At 39.9% G+C, this 20,314-nt stretch overlaps 1 protein-coding gene and 1 long non-coding RNA gene across 10 annotated transcripts in view; one reads left to right on the forward strand and one right to left on the reverse strand.

The window, feature by feature from the left end:
* The window catches only part of LOC139771477 (latrophilin Cirl), a 447,191-nt gene that overhangs the window by 321,662 nt on the left and 105,215 nt on the right, over positions 1-20,314 (reverse strand). For 6 of the 9 annotated variants that reach the window (XM_071704288.1, XM_071704287.1, XM_071704286.1 and 3 more), the window contains exon 1: positions 18,693-19,360. The exons of the other annotated variants lie outside the window; for them this stretch is intronic. The gene's annotated coding sequence lies outside the window, so the exon portion shown is untranslated. Of the gene's footprint in view, positions 1-18,692; positions 19,361-20,314 lie in introns of those variants that run through there. 9 annotated transcript variants of the gene reach the window in all.
* Positions 19,717-20,314, forward strand: part of LOC139771480 (uncharacterized) — a 41,233-nt gene continuing 40,635 nt past the window's right edge. Inside the window, exon 1 of the long non-coding RNA XR_011717915.1 lies at positions 19,717-20,038. This is a non-coding gene — a long non-coding RNA (uncharacterized lncRNA). The remainder of the gene's footprint in view (positions 20,039-20,314) is intronic.

Below are 20,314 nucleotides of genomic sequence, written 5' to 3' on the forward strand. Positions count from 1 at the left end.
TACATTTAGTATTATGATCCAATAGAAAAGAGCTCCGCAGAGTTGGTAGCGAATTCGCGACACGCGCGATCCTTAAGTAAGTAAGGGGTTGAACCCTCCTCGATACGCATTGCACAACCCGGCATGAAGGAGGGCGCTTGGTGAACACTAATTTTATTTAGAAACGACCGTGTGTAATACCGTGCTCGTTATGCCAGGCAATAAAACGGAGTCCGTTGAATCTCGTGAGCGTATAGTCTGTGCTGTTTTCGACTAATTAACGTAACTCGAGCATTTTAATATCGACAAGACGCCTTGTTAGCAAATTCAAGCGTCGTTTCCATCCTTTCGAATTCAGTTAACCTTTTTCATTACATGTAATCCTCAATTTTATTATGTAGCTACGATCTTCATGTCAATTCTTAATTTATGTTTCCATTGTAAACCAATTTGTTTTCCGTAAATATTGTTATACTTTCGAAAATATGTGAATGTGTTGCTAATGTTTTATCTACATATAACGAACAAAAGATCTATATTTTTTATCATCTCTTTGTGTAATACTATAAAATCACTTATTTAGGTGGTTTAAAAAAAATAGAGATGATATAAATAAATAGAAAAAAATATGAAACATTTGCAAGTTAGTATCGACTTACATTCTTCGACTTGGGCTGCATTCCGATAATTTTACGTCACGTATACTATAGATTTTCAGTACTGATAGTTGCTGACAGTAAATATCGGAATGCAGCCAGAGCAACATTCTGAAACAGTACTCTCTATAATTTTATATTTTGATATTAATTCGGATTTTTTAAGATCGGCACAATTTAATAAAGATATCAAGAATAGAAATAAAAATAAAATAGCAAATTGAGATATATCACTTTTCGTAATAAAAAAAGATCTCTTTATTAATAGATTTTTTTTCAAGAGTTTCTATGAGAACGTATAACAGAAATAATGTTAACTGTCACAGTTAACATTACAGTTAGCAGTTAAACATTTCATCCATTATACAGTGATTTCTACCATAATTATCATTATGCATTCATGAATTCTTTTACCTACGAATTGTATTGATTCTCGACATTTCGAATAAAATTTGGAAATTGTAAAGTTCAAGCAAAATTCAGTTTATTAACCGGATATCGAGCGAGGCCGTTGCCGGGCACAGCACGGCATTGAATCTTTCATTAGTTTATTCGGACGCGGAAATGAAATAACAATTATATCGTAATTGTCGACCGTGTTCGCAACACAATTACGCGAATTTATTAGTGATTCGTTAAATTGAAGGTTTCATGGTGGCAGCTTCGCGTATATATACGTACCGCCGGCTTAATGATACAAACAACAATAAACAGCGGTGGCAATAATATTCGGTCGCTTGTTTAAGAATATAATTAATTTGTTATAGATTATTAAATTTTCGTCATGCGGCAAATAAACCCGTCTACCAATATGGAAACATTTGTTATCATTTATTCTGCAATCGAATGCCGACGATCTGTATAGAGAATAATAATATAATAATTATTTTTTCAACATATATTGAATATTCTAAATAGATTATATATACACGCACACACATTTACATATATATATATATATATATATATATATATATATATATATAGTACAAATATCTAGAAATATCATTATTTTTAAATAATAAAATTAAAGTCAATTTTCCTATAAACAAATTAAATTTTAAAAATGAAATTTATAATAAAAATAAATATATCTCGAAATATATTCTTTAGCAAGTTTTTTAGAAACAATATATTGAATTAAAATTGAGTTCCATCAATTTAAAAACTCCAAAATCAATTTAGTGCTTGATAAAGTAATACGTAGTACAATTCAGGTAATTATTAATGAAAATCCATGAGTGCAGACAAAAAGGTTTCCTTATACATATATGTATATCTCCTTTCGCAACCCCTTCTTTCATATCATAGCTGTAACTGATGAAATGAACCTATTATATGCAACGGATCGACGATAAACGAGAATTTATCGTCATAAACGAATGCATCGTGGCTATTTCTTCCCTCATTAAGCATCTATACGCGAGGCAATTTAAAATCGAAATAAATTCCGTTTTATCGTTCACGTGCGATTATCTTGTCGGAATACATCCGCGATATAAAAATTCATTTTCTTTCACGTCATGATTTTTGCGGTATCTCGTTAAGACAGACACTCGTCGTCCTTGGACCGAGAAAACCCATCTCCGGCTATTAACTATTTCCGTTGTTGATCATAGTCTTGCGAGTATTACGATGTTAATTATAAAGACATACGCGACGCTTCTAATTAATAATAGAAATTTAATCTTTAATCAAATTAATGCGTTCTTATTTTAGAAAGAGATCGTTGATCGAATGGAGAGATTTAGGTCTCTAAAGCACAATTTTTTTTGTTTAAGCGATCGTACTTTCAGAGTTAACGTCCACTTATAACCAATTAATAATGATGCTTTCTTATTATTTATGGGAGTGGCATGACGCGTCGATACTTCGAGTGTACACTTAGACTTACGCGATTACGTCAAATCGATAATCTTCTGATGACTTTCATGTCAAGAGCGGCAAGTGAAAGGACGAAAAAGAAGAAAAGCGGGAGAAAGGTGGAGGCCGGCTATTTATGGGGGTTGTGCGCACTTCTGTCGGACGCACGCTTAATGTAAAGCCGGCCTTATCTTTTACGCGATTTAAGGGGCTTGTAACTGCACGTAATCACGCAGCACGCGTACACGCTTTCCTTCCCTCCGGAATCCGTTGAAATGCCCGCTTCTTTCCATTCCGGACTTAACCTACGTCCCGCAATCACCCCAACTACCACGGATACGCAACGACCCTTTTATTACCTCTTTACACTTTCATGAGTCACGTTATGGAAATGAAACTCTAATAAGAATCGTCATATTTTTAGTTGCATTTTTATAAGTTCAATAAATCGATTACAAAGACAATGAGAGAGAAAAACGGAGAGAGTTAATAAACCATTGAAATATCACAATTTATCTATGCTTCCCCCCTTCTTGTTTAATTAACACATCATTGGACCGCTATATATACCATTTACTGTGGCTATTTATCTTCACTGTTATTCGCAAAGATTGGGCAAAGCACGATTTTGCATTACGTGAACCATGGAGAGAACATAATATCCACACTTCGCACAACTCCTGGAACTGGAACGACTTCCTCGGAAGGCGTGTAAATGCGGACTTCGGCTACACTAAACAAGGAACGTTAGCGGTCTAGTTTACAGTATAGACGTCTACGCTTTAGTCCGTGCGGATTAGCGATCTCCGAGCTGATGTCGAGCAGGGAAATTTGCAATGTGCGGTGAAATTCGCGTGGTCCGCGCTTAACGGCGCCAAGCGCGCGTTGACAGTTTGGTAATGGAGCCAGCGAGTTCGGCGCAAGATTCAACGGCGACGACGTCTGGTATGGACGTATCTCGCCAGTCGATATTGCCTTTCGGCGACCTGAAAGAGCGTGTCGGCGTGTCGGTGCGCGCGGAAAACGCCGAAGGTTGTGTGTCGCTCGCTCGCTCGCTCGATGCAACTGCATTCACGTCGAAAGCCACTTTGCCACGGGGCGCGGTGGCGTTCGCGACATAAAGTGTGGTGCTGGGTGTGTTATCGCGCAGCACGCAATATCGCAACTTCTCTCAAACTAGAGTGAAATTAATCTTTTCTCTGCTTAATGATACGTGCGGTTGGTGTGAGTGGAAATTATGACGGCGCAATGCAAAATTGAATTTATAAGGGATGTATGTTTCTACTATAGTTTGTATTATTTACAAATATATTTAAAAAAAATTTTAGATGCAAAAGACTTCGAATACATAACGTCACAATTTTTGTAAATTCCAACCTTAATATAATAAATTACATTCTGTCAAATTTTATTTTACTAAAAGTATATTATTACTAAATTTCTCCTATGAGAGTATCTTCACAAAACATCATAAACCAAATTCTAATAAAAATTTCATTAATAACGTGTAAAATACTTCATACGCCTCGATGAACAATTCAAACGAGCAATCTGTATAAAGGGAATCACGAAATCCTCGCAACCAGAATTTTTTGACGCATGCTTTTAATTACACTCGTATACCGTCTAGCAAAAACTAAATTTTTTCTGCTGCGTTTAATTCGAACAGGATCTATCGTTCGATGCAGCTCGCTTTTGATGGGATTTATCGTGCACAAATGCACTTCTATACGTTGGAGAATCCCGACTTTGCTATGATGTTACTCATACTGGCAGGTGTAACAAATCGGTCAATCTCTTTCTCCCTCTTTCTCTCTCTCTTTCTCCGATGCTCGAGGATTAAAATCTTTGACGCGCAACTCGACACATCACCATGATTACCGCGTGGCTTATCGCACGCGTGTGAGTTTGACAAAGTCCCCCCCTTCACTATATCCAATATTCCGCTGTGAATTCGCTCGTTTATCAATCGCGTTAATCTATCGATGGTCACAATCCATTTTTCTTCGATCCTATAAAACACCCCTAAAAAAACGTAATATAGAGGAACGTTATTCTAGAGCAGTGATCAGATTTAGGTCAATTTTTTACTCAATTTTCATGTCGATACTTTTCTTGTCGCTTGTGTCTTGGCAATTACGAGTCGCGTAACTATAAAGCGTGAAACGTTTTCAGGAGTGGCGATATTAGGTATGCGTATGATGAAATCTTCTATCATTGAATTTTTTTCCTTTAATCTCTGATCCCATCGTTCATTCATAGCATTGCCGCGCCTGAGTCAAGATACACACAGCAAGGATGAGTCGATACAAAGATCATTGATACAAAAATTTTGCAAATCCGACAGCATGCGTGAGACGATCAGATCGTCCTTCCTTCGCAGGCATCCTCGGGATTTGTTCAGATTTCTCGCTTCCATGCAAAATAAAATTTTTCGTCGATCGATCAGATGGAACAGAAAAAAAGACAGGAAGGTGACCGGCAACATCGAGAGCCGAGAAATGTCGCCCGACCTCGTCCTCGTGAATTGCTCACCATTCATTTTCGAGACTTTCTGCTTTCCCTGAGTCTTATCCTTTTTCTGTATATTCCCCCCTTGGGAATTTCGAAGTCACAGATTGTAGTTGGAAATGCAAAAAAAATTGCCGTTACGAAAAAGAGAGGAAGAGAGAGAGAGAGAGAGAGAGAGGGGGAGGAGAGAGAACAGGGAAAGAACAAGACAGAAAGCCGAAGCAAACGGGGTAACCTGGCCAAAGGATGCAAAACTTCCGAAAAGAAGCACCAGGAAAGCGTGAAGTGCGCCAATCACGAAGCCGTTATTGGTGGCAATTATGATAATAGCATACCTCGAGCGAGAGCGGTCCTGCGCGCGGGCGTGCCCGTCCAGCAACACGCGTGTGAGCGTAGCGTGCATGTATACACGCGTATATACGGGGTGTCTTGCGATCATTTGCTATTACTATCTTTTATCAATAGCTCGTTAAACAAGTCAATATCGATTTTACTTTAATAAAAGTTAGAGAAACTTAATCATGTCAATAATTAAATTAGAAACAGGCAGTACAGCTGTCGAATTTGGTTTCGAGAATATGAATAATTTATACTTGTTCCATATTTATTTCTAGATGGACTTTATATCAGTAAAAAAATTTTATTGTTCGTATATTTAATACTAAAAATTAAAAATTAATAAATAATCTGCCTTTAATCGTGTAAAATATGCAGTTAATTTTAAATTTATTTTTGCAAAATATTTCGATAACTCCATCTAATCCAGTTTGAATATCTAACAACTGAATACATTTTATATGAGATTTCGTTGTCACAAATATAATTTTAATTATGTCTTAATCCCGCGCACAATGCAAATTATTTTGTCACATTAGTCTACAACGTGGAAATTTAATAAACATTCTAAGTCATATAAGATATATTTTATTAGAAAAATAAAAGTTAAGTAACGCATTACACATTTAAAAAGCAATGCGATTTTCGCAGGCCACCCAGTATACGCGATGCGGCAGCGAGGCGCTCAGAGAAGAAGAGGAGAGTGCCGTAGGCTCGCGAAATACCGGTCTCTATTAATCATGTAAACGGTTTATCGCGGGTAGGAATATTACTGGCCGCGATAATTACGCGCAAATCACGCTTACGAAAAAGCGCGGAATACGTGAGTTGCGTCCCCTCGCGAGAGTGGTGAGAGGACGCGTGCGTTTTCGTATACAAAACATCTGTTTTTTTTTTTTAAGGTGAGATTAGGCGAGCATTTTATTGTCACCCCTCCCGTGACGGACCGATAAGCGCACGAACGAACAGATTAAGGATACATGCGCGAGAGCTTGTACTCGCTGTAAAACAGCTCTAGATAAATGTAATCGTGAAGGGGATCGAATACTCGCGATACAACTTTTATCGTACAGTGGAAAGAATATCCATAAATTGCGGCAAGAATATCTCTCGTCTCGTCGCTCGTCTATTGTTACTTTTGATTTCTATATGATTTCTGTGTCGCAAGAGATTATCTCATCGTTTATAGATTCTTTTATTCATTTAATGACATCATCTCTTTTAATGTCGCATATCTACCGTGAATTATACTTTTTTCGTGTCAAAATACAGTTACAAAAATAAAAGTTATGGAATATAAATTTATCGTGACAATTTATCATCGATATAATGTTTCAGATATTTTAATATTACTATAATAAGTTAGAATAAGTTTATATATATAAAGTTAATTCTGACACTCGAATATGTTATATATTCTATTTCTCCTTTTTTCGCGCGTATAATGTATTCATTGCAAACAAACTTCGTGTCACACAATGTATGTAAGTGTAATTATTACATACACGACGTAGCTCCCTGTAACACGCGAAGTTTATGAAAAAATGTTTTAATTTGAGTTTTGACCATGTCCTTCCTCCCCCCAAAAAACGACATCAATGTATCAACGGCGGACGGTTCGCGCAACGGACTATTCGCGAATAATCGCGAACTTCACGAAATCTTGCGGGGCCCATCCAGAACCGAGTTAATTACACGTCACGCGGGGCACTATCGCGAATAGTTTCGTGCTTCTAATTGGACACGTGTAGTTATTTGCTCGGCGAACGCCAGGCGTACGTGCGGCCGCTACAAAGTGTACACGTACACGCACGCGAGTTACAACAGGCGAAACGACAAGCAGGGGCCTTCTATACGCGCCTATAGGCGCTCCATAAAAGCGCGCGGACACCATAACTTCGCGAACACGCCACCCACGTACGCGCGTACGCCGATAAGAGAGGAAGAAAGAGCGGGTGCACGCGTATGCAGGCGCTGCGTACGGCACTACGTGCGCCCGCACATATGTACGTACGACTTCGCGCACATGCATGCACCGGGAATCGACCGAAGCTAACCCCTCAAAGTCGCAGCGAAAGGTTTTGCATTAGATATGCAGAAACGCGCGTACCGTCGCTTTACCGCGGTTTACCGGACGATTTAGCGACCCTGCGATCGCTCCGTCGCGGCTTCCGCATAAGAAGACTAATTAATTAAGCCATTTGCTTCGAAAGCGCCGATCTGTGGCAGAGAAACGTGCAATTTAAATGAGAGGCAAAGGAGATTTGATCTAACTGCTGCAAAAGAATCCTTAAAATGTGATTCGCATCATTTTAATTTATGCAGCTGCCCTGCCAAAGCCACTTTAATCTTACAGAGATTCGCTGCAACTCAATTATATTTTGTAAAATGGATTCTCTATAAAAAATATATAATTTAATGAAATGAAAAGATTGTAAAGTTATATTATCTGTAATGTAGATCGTTTCTTATATATGTATACGACTTGAGTTCACGTCCTACGAGGAAAACTATAAAGTTGCAAATGCAAGAAATATCAAGCAAACATAAAAATAGCGTGTACGTTAAAAATGTAAATGCGCCCGATGTAAAAATATGCTGCAACCTAAGATTGATCTATTGCACGATATCTTGCATACCCTTCAGCGCGTTACTGCAAGTTGCATGTCACGCAATTGAATTTCTATTATATCAAATGTATGTAAGCTTTCTGACATCAAATCGGTCAAGGACATACGAATATTCTATACTTATTTTATGTGTAAACGATATTATATACAACCACGATGTAAAACGATATTATTTTCCTATAATAAATATAATGCACTTTTAGTTCTTTATCGAATTACTCTAATTCTCCCTTTATCACAAATATTTTCAAAAATGTCAATTGCATTAATAGAAAAAATAGTTGAAAAGTTATTCTCGTGATTTAAGTAATTGGCTTTCTATTATATTTTCACCAGAAAATAGCTTACATCTCATTGTTAAAGAATCCGTGATTGGGAAGTCAATAGATATGTGACAATAAAAATATTATTTTGTGTATTAATCTTTAATGAGATTAAGTATTGCCTATTATGTTGACAATAAGTATTGACCATTCGATATACTTTGACGGCATATGGCGCGAAAAGGATTTTCATGAGAAGCCACGAGATAAGCTATCTCGGTAATAACTGTGAGCGTTACGACACCGAATAAAATTTCGATAACACTATGATATGTTGAAGCCCCATTAAACAACGTATATAATTCGACGTGATAAGGTCATTAAGATTTTCTCGTTGTAATCCATGCGATTGTGAAAATAAGCACACGCTGGAACAATCATTTATTATCGTCCGTTGATACGTTGATTATTTCATAACGGGCATTTTGCGAGCATGAATCGATTTCTCGACGTGCGACCTATTTGACGTTTTAGTTATGTAATTTTGATATTTGAATAAAATTATGTAACTTTGATAACGTCGCTGTATACCACAACGAGAAATGTAATGTAATTTATTATTTCATAATATGAATTGTTTTCGTGTTTTTAAAAATCGAAGAACTAAAAGAACAATATTGATACTTAATATTTAATTACATATATATCATAGAATTTGTATCCTGGATAAAACATTGATTAATACGATCGCATAACATTTTGCTTCATTGCAAAGATCCCTCCTGTCTTGATAAGACTACAATTTAAAGCACCTAATAACGAAACGTAAAGATAAAAAAATATCATTAATAAATGTTTTCTTCTTTATCTTCAGGAACGCTCTTTCTACTTCTTTCCTTTTTCTCTTTCTTCCTTTCTCGTTATAATCGCGATGTATTCTGTATCGTGTTCGCAACGATTTCCTCGCAAGGCGAATGCATTTTTCTAGAACATCATAAATCATCCAACCGTCCATCATCTCATAACGCCGGGCTACAAATTACGCGACCCGCAACGGGAGAAACTCGTACGATATTACGAGTGCGGAGCAACGACGCGCGACGTACCGCGCGAAAAGTATTTCTCGATCCGCTATGATCATGGGAATTGATTCGCGTCTCGCGAACGGAGAAATTTTATCGTTGGGCCTGTAATTTCGCGAAAACTTCCGCGATTCGGTACGCAGGTTTTCATACACGAGTACCTTTATTTCCGATTCGACGTGACGATTAACGGTGCTCTAGCGACAAAGTGAATATAGAGCAAGACATTAATGCTTAAACCTTTTTTTATTCATTATTACATTGATTTTATAACAGAACTTTCTGAATAAATGTGTTGCAATATTCTAAGTTAATATGATGCAAAGACTCTCAAAATATTATTCTGTTAATTAACGTTATAACGGTTTATATGTTACAGATTATTATTATATCTTGACCTCGTAATATATCAGTTTGTTTAAAATGAGTGAACTATGTTTGACTTTTTAAAGCAATTGCTTTAATATTACATTATTGCAGCTTCGAGTAGAACTATAAATAGCTCATATGCATCCCAATTGATTTGTTTATTAAATAAGAAAGCTATTATAGTGGCATAATTGTTAACACTGACAAACTAGATAAAGCAAACTTGCCGAATTGTTTTCACAAATTATGCGCCGTAATGAATTCTCTCGTTCATTATATTTCCTATAAAAGCTTAGGGAAGTTTGTTTATCGTTGGAATGTCAATAACTATATCAACATCAACCTTCCTTTTGCTACTTATCCAGCCCTAGACAATGAACTGTTTCGGTGTTCCCATGAACAGATAGCCAGATGAGGGGTGCGAGGAGAGGAAAGCAGCGAAGGAGGAGAGAGGAGGACGGCAATTACGCGTAATTCGCAGGTGTTGTGAGAAAATGGCGGTCGCGGATGTGTTTTCGACCTTAATCGCGGCAATTTTTCTGCCATTACTAAGTTTATCGGCACAGCTCTCGCTCGCCCGACACGACGGCGATCGGCGGGCGATTTTTTTTTATTACGATCGCGCTCAATCCAGTCCGGTCCGCGCAAGAATAGGAAAGACGCGCAAGAAACAGCCGTTGCGGCGTCGTTGCATTCATTAATCTCGAGAGCAGAAGAACCGTTGCACAGTAAATCTGCTCGTTATGGAAAACGACGAAATTCGTGATAATTCAATGGAAAGGTTAAATTTTTATAGGTATAGCAGCACTATACTGCGATAAATTTATCTATTTATCAGTTTACATTAATAATTCCTGAATAATGTGGCACAAATTTTGTATTATACGTCATATTATTTATATTACTAAATATGAAAAAAGATTTATAAAGCTCATCTAATATCAAACTTAAAATATGTCGGGAGAAAACATATTTCGCACAAAGCACGGATCAATCTAAACTGTTTTAAATTATAATAAAAGAATGTTTAAATATTTGCAATTATCAAGCAGATTCATAACCTGAGTATTTTTTTCATAATTTTAAATAAATTCTTCAATTTATGAAAAAACAAGTACTAAATTTTATTTTATTTTAGCAATGACTGGTCAAAAGTTTTTTAATTTGCAACCGCTGGTCACAGATATTTCCAGGTTATTTAAATTGATCACTTCTTTACTGAAAAAGCGGATTAGCTTATTTTTTAATTAATCCCCTATATATCTTTTTTATCCCTTTCTATCCTCGACCTATCGATCGAAGGTCTCTCGTGTGTCAAAGCGATATTAAAACGCTATCCGTTTCCCAGGCAATGAAGTAAATATGTCGGAGGCGATGTAGAAATACGATCAGTCGAGACCACGTTCAGGTATTTCCCGTTTCCCCGTATATCTTCGCCACTTGCACTCGTTTCTCAACTTTTTCATCACGATGTTCTCTGCATGTTTCATAAGAATCCAGCGCGAAAGTGTAAAAACCGGAGAGTCGGCAATGGATCCACGAATGAATGAAGCAGTAAAGTGAAATTCGCAACGTGACATTCTCGACAAGGTCGTTTGCAAAAATCTTGAAAAGCAATTGAAGATAGGAAACATAAAATGATCGAGATCAGTCGAGATGTATCCTGAATGTATAATAATGAACAATAGGGTTACAACGCAAATTAGTACACGTTATTTACTATATAATGTTGTAATTTTTTTATATTAATCTTTTGTAGAATCATCAGTGCTTTACATCTCTGTTATTCTCAACGCTTCAATTAGAACCATTGAAATATCGCAGTATTCTTTTTTCTTTTATCTGCACCCAGAAGATTATGGATGATGTATTGTTTCGAATAAAATATTAATTATGAATTGTTAAATTGTGTGCTAAATTATCCTTTCTCTTATACAAAAATATTTATTATGATTCGTTAGCAGCGCATCATGTTTCCTATAGCATATTACTTATTGTGCGCATTTTGCCAACTAACATTAATTAACGACTAACATACTAACGTTCGAAAGAGCGAACACGTCGAAAATATAGCACGCGTTTTACATGCCAGAAAAATTTTCGTGAGATATTCGAGGACTCCGTCAAAAAGTTGAGCTACGCTTGTCAGCTTTGTTCCCATGACTCTTTGTTTGCGAGTTATTGTAGTTTTTCGCATGATAAAATTGTCTCCTTTCGTAACCTACTATAAATTTCATTTGCAAAAATAGTTTATCAAGATCATCAGTCTTAAAGACTATAAATATAAATCTTATGTCTATAAAAAGCTATTTACAGATTAGTAAAATAAAAATTTGCTTTTGGAGTGAATTTTGATCCGATCACGATTGGAAGAATGTTTTTCAACTGATTGCAGATGGATAGAAAATATACGTTTTAATACATAACGCATCAATAACAATCGGCTTCAATACTCTCCATTGATAAAAAAAATCTTATCAGTAACTATCTCAATATCTAATTATCAAATATATATGTATTCAATACATATATATTGAAGAATATTAAAAATAATCTATTGACGACATTTAATATTTCGCTGTTTTGAGTAATTTTATTTTTGTAAGTTTTTTAACCGTAATATACAACGTAACAAAATCATTTAATTCATAAAATTCACTGTTAAAATATCGTGAACTATTTACAACTATATCTCACTATTACTAGATCAAGTGCACATTTCTCGAATTCGAAGCGCATTCGTTTTAGTTCGCTCGTTCCTACTCGGTCAATTATCACCGACAAAACTCGCGGGAATGACCCTGCACTTTTTGTAGCACATCAAACGTATGCCATATGGCATATGCATTCTGCCCACCCCTCTCTTTCCGAAGGATTAATGATATCAGAAAAGGGCGGTTGTAGTAAGGGACGATGAAAAACACGACGGACATTTATTCCAGCACTTATGCGTTTCTTTCGTAAACTGTCGTGAAACAGTTACCGCGAGTTCGCAAGCAAAATGCGATTGAGATGACAGGTGGCTTTAACGGTTCCGGCGGAATAAATTATTCTGAGAAAATGCATACTACATCTTTGAAAATAATTAAGCTGTCTTGATATTGTCGTTATGCAAGTTACGTAACAGTATATATTTCGACATCCGCTACTTCGATTTCATACTCTTTTAATAAAAACCCCGATAAAAACATTTATTTCATAATTTCTATTAAAGAGAAGTCACAATGGAATTTTATAAACAAGTATGTTTCGTGCGAAGCAGGGGCTACCTTTATTAAAATTGCTGTATTTATACGTACCTTGATTATTTTTGATTATATTGTTGCATGACAAATTGTATCAAATGCAATACAAAACCACATAAATGGTAAAATATCCATGTTGACTAATTAATCTTATCAGTAAAAAAATAGAATAAAAAGAATGTGTGTGTGTGTGTGATACTAAAATTATTTATAATAACATTTAATATAATAGTAATAATTCTATGAACCGTTAGTTATTTTAATTGCTAACACCTTTACTCCTTACACTACTCTAAAATTTATCTTCGCCCAGTGTTTCATGGAAACATTATTAAATGAAATACTACCCAAAAATGCAAATATGACACGAGGAAATAAATGCCTATTCATCTACTGCATTATGTCCTCGACAATTAGTCAAGGATTAAGATGCGATCGGTGCCTGAATGACGCGACAAGCCGCAAAGTGTTACGCAAGCGTGGAGTGCGTGCATTGCGTGCGCGACGGACGATACCGACGCAACGGGACGAGTCCTAATCGCTCCGCGCCCACCTAATATTGATATAAATGAATCATCCACAGGCGCTCCCCTCGAACTGACTTCTCTATCACGGACGCCAGCACCTAAATTTCAAAGGAACTTCATGCCGAAGTTCCGCTACGGCGGCAGTAACTTATTCCACGCGCTCGCGGTGCTCGCGATGTTCCCTTAAGTTTCGGCAGCGAAGTTCAACGTTGATCTACCGCGCACACGACCGAACTATATGTAACATCGTACCGAATGTGGATTTCCGCAACACAAACCAGATTTCATCCGTCGCGTTTCCCATTGCGAAATGAAGCGAGGATATATACGCTTACAATTTCCCTAATCGCGCCTAGATTTGCGCAGGTACGTTTACATTGTTCCCGTACTGCATTCGAGGAGAGAGGTCCTGAACTCCGAAATGGACGGGGAAATGGACATTTTCTGACGCCGGAATACGTTTAGAATCAAATAGACCTCGCGATAAATGGTCTCCGGTCTCCTCTTTCACTTTTATTTTTAAGCGGAAAGGATTGTATTTCAAGAAAAGAGGATGACAGTTTCAGCGGAATGAGAAAACGCTGTCTACTCAATTTCAAACACACACACACACGCACACACAGTATACGTTTCTTGTATTGTATAAAGATTCTATTGCAAGAGAAACACGGACTCTTCTCGCGGACCAGATGAAAAATAGACATTTTTAATGTCGCTCAAGTCACATCACACAATAAAATATAGGTACTGAAAGTTCCATGAGAGATAAACATCCAAAAAAATCAAAATATCCTACAAGAAAATATGATGCTTGTGGTTAGTGTTACAAACTTCATTACATACCTGCGTTATATTCATCTGCTATTAAAATTTCTACACAACTTGCTTAAACTTTCTTTTTTCACCATCAACACTTTTTGTGACATCGCATTATCGAAACGGCGAGCCAACAAGCTGCAAACGAGAAATTACTTACAGAAGCGGCCTAGCCGATGGCCGTGCGCGCGCGGACTTTCATGTAAACAGACTAGTTTGTATTCTCGAAGCAACGTCCACGCGCGCTTTGAGCATTGACTTGTAAAACGAGACCAAACAGGAGGTCTTCCCGCGGGACACGTCAAAGCGAGCCTTCCGTCGCTCCCGGTAATCTTTAGCTTAATGACACGACATCGCGACGGTTGTGTCGTGTCACAAATTATCCTTAGAAATTCAGAGCAGTCCGGTAGTCGCAATTAAACCCCGAAATACGCAAGTTTCGTTTACCGTGTCTATACTACTGCGCATCTTTTTCAACTTGAGATAAGTTTGTGACGATATGAAAAAGTCCTTCTAACCGAGATACGAAGTACCTTGGAGTATCCTTAAAACTCTGTAATTATATTTGTAGAAATGTAATTACGCTTCGATGCAGAAAAATACTCGATATACGCTAATTGTGAGACACAAGTGAGTCATAAGTATGAATAAAGTAACCTGTCATGTTTTGAACAAAGTCACGTAGTAATATGTACTTTGATAATCCTTGAAGAGAATGATGTGATACTTTCGTGTGTTCTATACCATTGTTAACAAGGCGGTGACATGCACCGCATTATTAATTATACACTTGCGAATGATACGCACTTTTTTCTTAATTGCGCGTATCATAGCTAATAGCAAGTTATAACATGAAACTGTCATCGCGCGATAATACACTCCGGTAAATCGCGATACCGTAAAATGAGATCCGAATAAGTAAAATCAATCGCCAAGAATCGAGAATAGCGTACTCGTGATTACTCGCTTTCCTCGAATTGACATTTCCCTTCTATTTTCATTGGACACAAATCAAATTTCGATGCGAGGAGTTACTGATTGAAAATCAAAGGCCGCATTTCCGCGCAGTTACCGAGATTTCCCTCTGTCACAAACGTTGCGAAAACGGAGCGCGGATTTATTCCCGCGTGAAAAGTAAACCTAGCAAGTTCTCGTAGTAGCACACTCGGATTAGAATTGATTTCGATTTTGCATTGTAAATTTGAGAAGAAATCACTGATGGAAAATCAAGGATTGCATTATCATTTTTAAATCGAGTTTTTTCATCTTCTTCGTTAAGAATGAAAACGCAAATATATTAGAATTTAGATCGCCACTTTTAGCAAAAACATCGTACGCGTATCGCACACAATTTTCTGCCATACTTGGCACATCACAATGTTCCACGACATGTTAGCATGGCACTCATCACTCGCCAAGTTTTTCTAGCAACACAAAAAACAATCGATAACCACACTTTCACAACAAACAAAATAGCATTTTTAGAGTTTATTTCCGTACTTGTTTATTGCAGGTTATTCACAAATTTATCACCGAATTTGAATAATCGTTATTATATTCATCTTTAAACTCTTTGAACAAATAATTATTTATTATATTAACGGAATATTAAATCCACTTTTCTCATAACTTTTGAGTATTATATCGATCGTATTTAATTTTTCACACACAAATTGCTAATAAGACATTTAAAACGTTTGAAGATTGTATGCTTAAGAATTCTCTCCTTTCTATGTTTGTCACTAATTGCTATCAAAATCTTTCATACGTATCCGAAAATATTTGTCCAATTTCTTATTGTTATCATAGGATTATCGAAGTTCTTTTTGAAACGAGAATACTAAAACAGACTATCCCCTAGAATATATCCCCACGATATGTTACATTCAAAATGTACTTTTAAACGTTTATATGCGCAAATTTAACCTTAAAATGCGCAAATTTAACGCGATTTCGTCGATGCATATTGTCCGCATATAGAAATCGACAATCATATTTTTACGATCTGGCGAATTGAAAAATGCAAGCCCTTTACATTTTTACAGACAAGTCGAAGCAGGCATATGGCATATGGCATATGGCATATGTTCACGGAAAAGAACGATACAGTCACCGATCACGTTTTCGCGATCCCATGAATTTTAGAATTCGCCGTTCTCCACATTTTCCGTCCTTATTACAGTTATTACATTCACCGTTATCTAAACTATGCATGCACGTCGCACGTTAAAACAGACGAGCGTGTTTGTACTTTTCGCGGAAAAAAAAGGACAGCGATAGCATTCGACAGCATTCTCGCGATTTGATGAATTTTTGAAAAACTTAGTTATTCTGATAATTGCATCCGTCGTTATATAAACTTCTACGTGCGGCGCAGGTGAAATATATGAATGTAATGCGCGGAATCAGTGACGCATACGACATTTGTAGTCCACGTACAAAAATATGATAAAAATCGACGATGCGGCATTTCCACGATCCCGATTTAAAGCTTCGCACGTTTTTAAATATTTTCTGTTCGATTCCGACCGACCGTTGTTTAAAGTCATTCCACTTTGTATTTTCTACGCGTATATTTGAAACGCGGCGCGCGGGTTTGTTGACGCATATTTAGAACTCGCGCGTGTGCAAGATATGATAAAAAAAAAACGACAGCCCTATCGTTTACAGAGTTTCCGCCGGCCGCCAGACAACTAAGACATTTCAATTTTTCTACATTTTCGGATTGTCGTGTCTGTCGCGTTAGTCGGATTTTATTCACGCGGAGCAAATTAACGCACGTATTTAAAAGACACCATAGAATTGTCGGTCCTGGACACTTATCACGGAACTTTTTGAAATGGATTCCGATCGGAATTATTCAGTTCTTTCCTAGATTTCTATTGTATTTCAGAGGAAAACGGAATAATTCTGATGGGGGGAATCCATTCCCCGAAAAGTTCCATAATACGTGCCCTCTTCGCACCGCCCGAAGAATCGAGAAGCACACGCGTATTTAAGGTTTTCCACACGCGGCTTGCACACCAACACCTGTCGTTATCCAAATCTTTCACGTATTTTGAAACGGACGAGCACACCCTTTTGTCGCACGCGCACAAAAAGACGCATAAAATCAACGATCGATTTTCGCGATTTTCGACGAATTTGCACGTTCGCCGCAAATTTACACACCGCACGCGACCGATCAGCAGCAGACGTCGTTTGTTTTTCCGTTCTTCCCCGTTTTTATCCGCTTCGAATATATATCGGTGAGCTCGTATCGACACACACGTAACCCGAAATATAATTCACCGTCATGCTCGTCCGACAGTTTGAGCTAACTGCGAATGAAAATTCGAAAACGAGATTTTCGACGTCGAAGGAGAACGAAGTAAAAAAGCATTAAAAGCGCGCAATCGCGTTTCGAGAAATTTGATTCCCCGGCACGGGGAATGCGCGCGAAATTTGTTTAAAGTCCTCCGTATTTTCATCGCAGATATTAAACAATTAAATCGCGCACGCACGCGTCTGTTATCGCGAGTTTTCACCGAGGCCAAATTTCTCCGCGCACACAATCGTCGCGCATCGATTCTCGCGAGGAAGCGTGAAATTCGTCGTCGGCGTATGTACCTAAATACGTATAAATAACGATAATTCCTTCACTCGTGTTTACGTCGCGCGCTCATAGCGCATTTCACTAATAGAGACACAGGGCAAACACGTCAACAAGTAACGGCTGCAAAAAACCAGGCGGTGCGAGAGAACTCGGCACGACACAATCGTAGCGAATGCAAATCCTTGATTTTCCATCAACGCGCGATTCTGCCCGCACCATTTCGACGTTCGAATCGCTTGGAAAAAATTTCAAGAAAACACAGGCCGGCGTCACTGGCGAAATTACACCGGCGCGGCGAGGATACGCCGTACCTTCCACACCGCGAGATCGAGGAGAGCGAGCACACTGGAAAAAAAAATCAAAAATCGGACGGTTGTACTTCCGCGATCGAGAGCGACGCGGACGTGACCGCGGCGCAACGTTCGAGAATCGGAGAGTCGTCGCTCCGTAACGAACGCGCCGAACAAGTGCACGTCAACGGGCCAATTTCCGACCGACGCACTCCGATTTCGGACAGCGCTTTCCACTTTCACGTTCATCACAAGTTCACAGAACCGCGGGGGGGAAAATATATATCTCGCGTGCGCGCGCGAGCACACGCGCCTCGTTCCGACGCTTCGAATCGCGTCGCATTCCGTTGCCGTCGCTCCAAGTCGGAGAAGCTCGATTCGGATCCCCGATCGGTATCGATCGACACGACGGCACACCGATGTCGAATTCACGAAGCGACGGTCGTTTTCGAGGGGGGGGGGGGGGAGGACGAGAGCGCGGAGGTACAAACCGTCGATCTCGAGAAGCCGTTTTTCTTTACGGTACTTACGAGACAGAGGATGCGGCGACCGGTGGGACCGTGGCACATCGCACAGAAAGCGGGAAACCGAAGAACAAAACCAGAACAGTTGTTCACCGTTCTCACTGTCACACGATACACACTAGCGAGGTCCGAGGCCTCGTTACATCCCAATCTCGGAGCTTCCGGGAATTCCGGGAAACACGATCCTGGGCGGGCGGGATCGCTGATCGAGCAGCCGATCTCGGCCGAGGCACGCGTCTTGCCGACGGCTGACGCGATCCTTCGGCTGCGCGGCGCGGCGGCCTCCCTCGAGTTCTCCACCGTCGGTTATCCGTGTTCTCCGAGGGGATTTCCTCGAGTAGATCCTGGGGAACGAGTCAGATCCCGGGGCGATCACAGTTACGCATACCGAATCGGCGAAGTCGCGCGATCGAGACCGAAAAGACGCTTTCGTATCACTCGCGCGGAACACACTGAAGTTGGCCGCGCGATAAAGCGCACCGTCGCGCTTCACCGTGTCGCACGGGAGTTACGAGTCTCCATGACGGGTATAGGATCGCGGCGAGGGTGGACGGCGGCGAGTGGCGACGCAACGACGACGACGGTGAGAGGGTAACGAGAGCAGCGCGAGTTGACAACCCGTCGCGGCGCGGCTACGAGGGGAACGGCAACGCGCGGCGACACATTCCCTTCGGCGGCGACGGAGCGACTGAGCGAGCGCAGGGGACGAGAGAGCGTCTCTCCCCACCACACCCGCCGAGCCGAGCGACGAGCGGAGTGCGGCGGCGGCGGCGGCGGGCGGCGGTGGCGACTCCCCCCCCCACCGCCGCGAGGACGAGGTCGCTCGGGCGCGCTCGGCTTCCCTCGTCCCTCGCGTATACGCCGAAGCGGCCGAACCGAACGGTTTTCGAGTCAGCCGCCGCCGCCGCCGCCGCCGCCGCCGCCGCCGCCGCCGCCGCCGCGCCCCGCGCTCCGCGTCCACCTACGAGTCGGTTAAAGATGCTCCTCTCTTCGCGTTCGCGCGATGCCGCCGCGGTGTCTTCCTTCTTCCTTCTAGCGGTCGTGTAAACGCGTTAACGTGGAATTTTCGTCGCGCCCGACTTCGAATGTTGTATCGCCGCTCGCGATCGCGTTATTCTCGCGCGGCTAACTTCGTATCGCAGGTAGCGAGAGGTACCTCGCGACGATGCGCGGCGACGCGATCGAAGTTGTCTGACGATCCGGAGTCCGGAGTCGCGCGGCGCGGCGGCGCGGCGCGGCGACGGCCCATCTTGAATGAGAAGGAAACGCCGGTTATCGGACGTTAACGGTGATTTGTTGACGATATGCGCGAACGGTACATGGATTCTTCGGACGAGAATATACAGGAATCTGTACGTATTGAGAGATCATGTAATACCTTTTCGCTCGCTCTTCTGAATGGCTTGAGCACAAAAGTTCCGCATTAGCCTGAGACAATATAGCGTCTATCGAACGTCGAGAGTCAACTAATAACTACGCGATATTAACCAGCGCGGCGGCTCAAAATGGCTCGTAGCGTTAACGGCTATTGAAACTTAAAAAAGATAGCTTATTCGGAAGTTGCGACACGAAGTTAGAAATTGCACAATACCGCCAAGTTCGGAATATCGTTCACAGCGGAACGGCTG

The sequence above is a fragment of the Temnothorax nylanderi genome, unplaced genomic scaffold (genome assembly GCF_030848795.1).
Source record: "Temnothorax nylanderi isolate EJ_2023f unplaced genomic scaffold, tnyl_v1.0 TNYL_tig0040_pilon, whole genome shotgun sequence".
Lineage (NCBI taxonomy): Eukaryota > Metazoa > Arthropoda > Insecta > Hymenoptera > Formicidae > Temnothorax > Temnothorax nylanderi.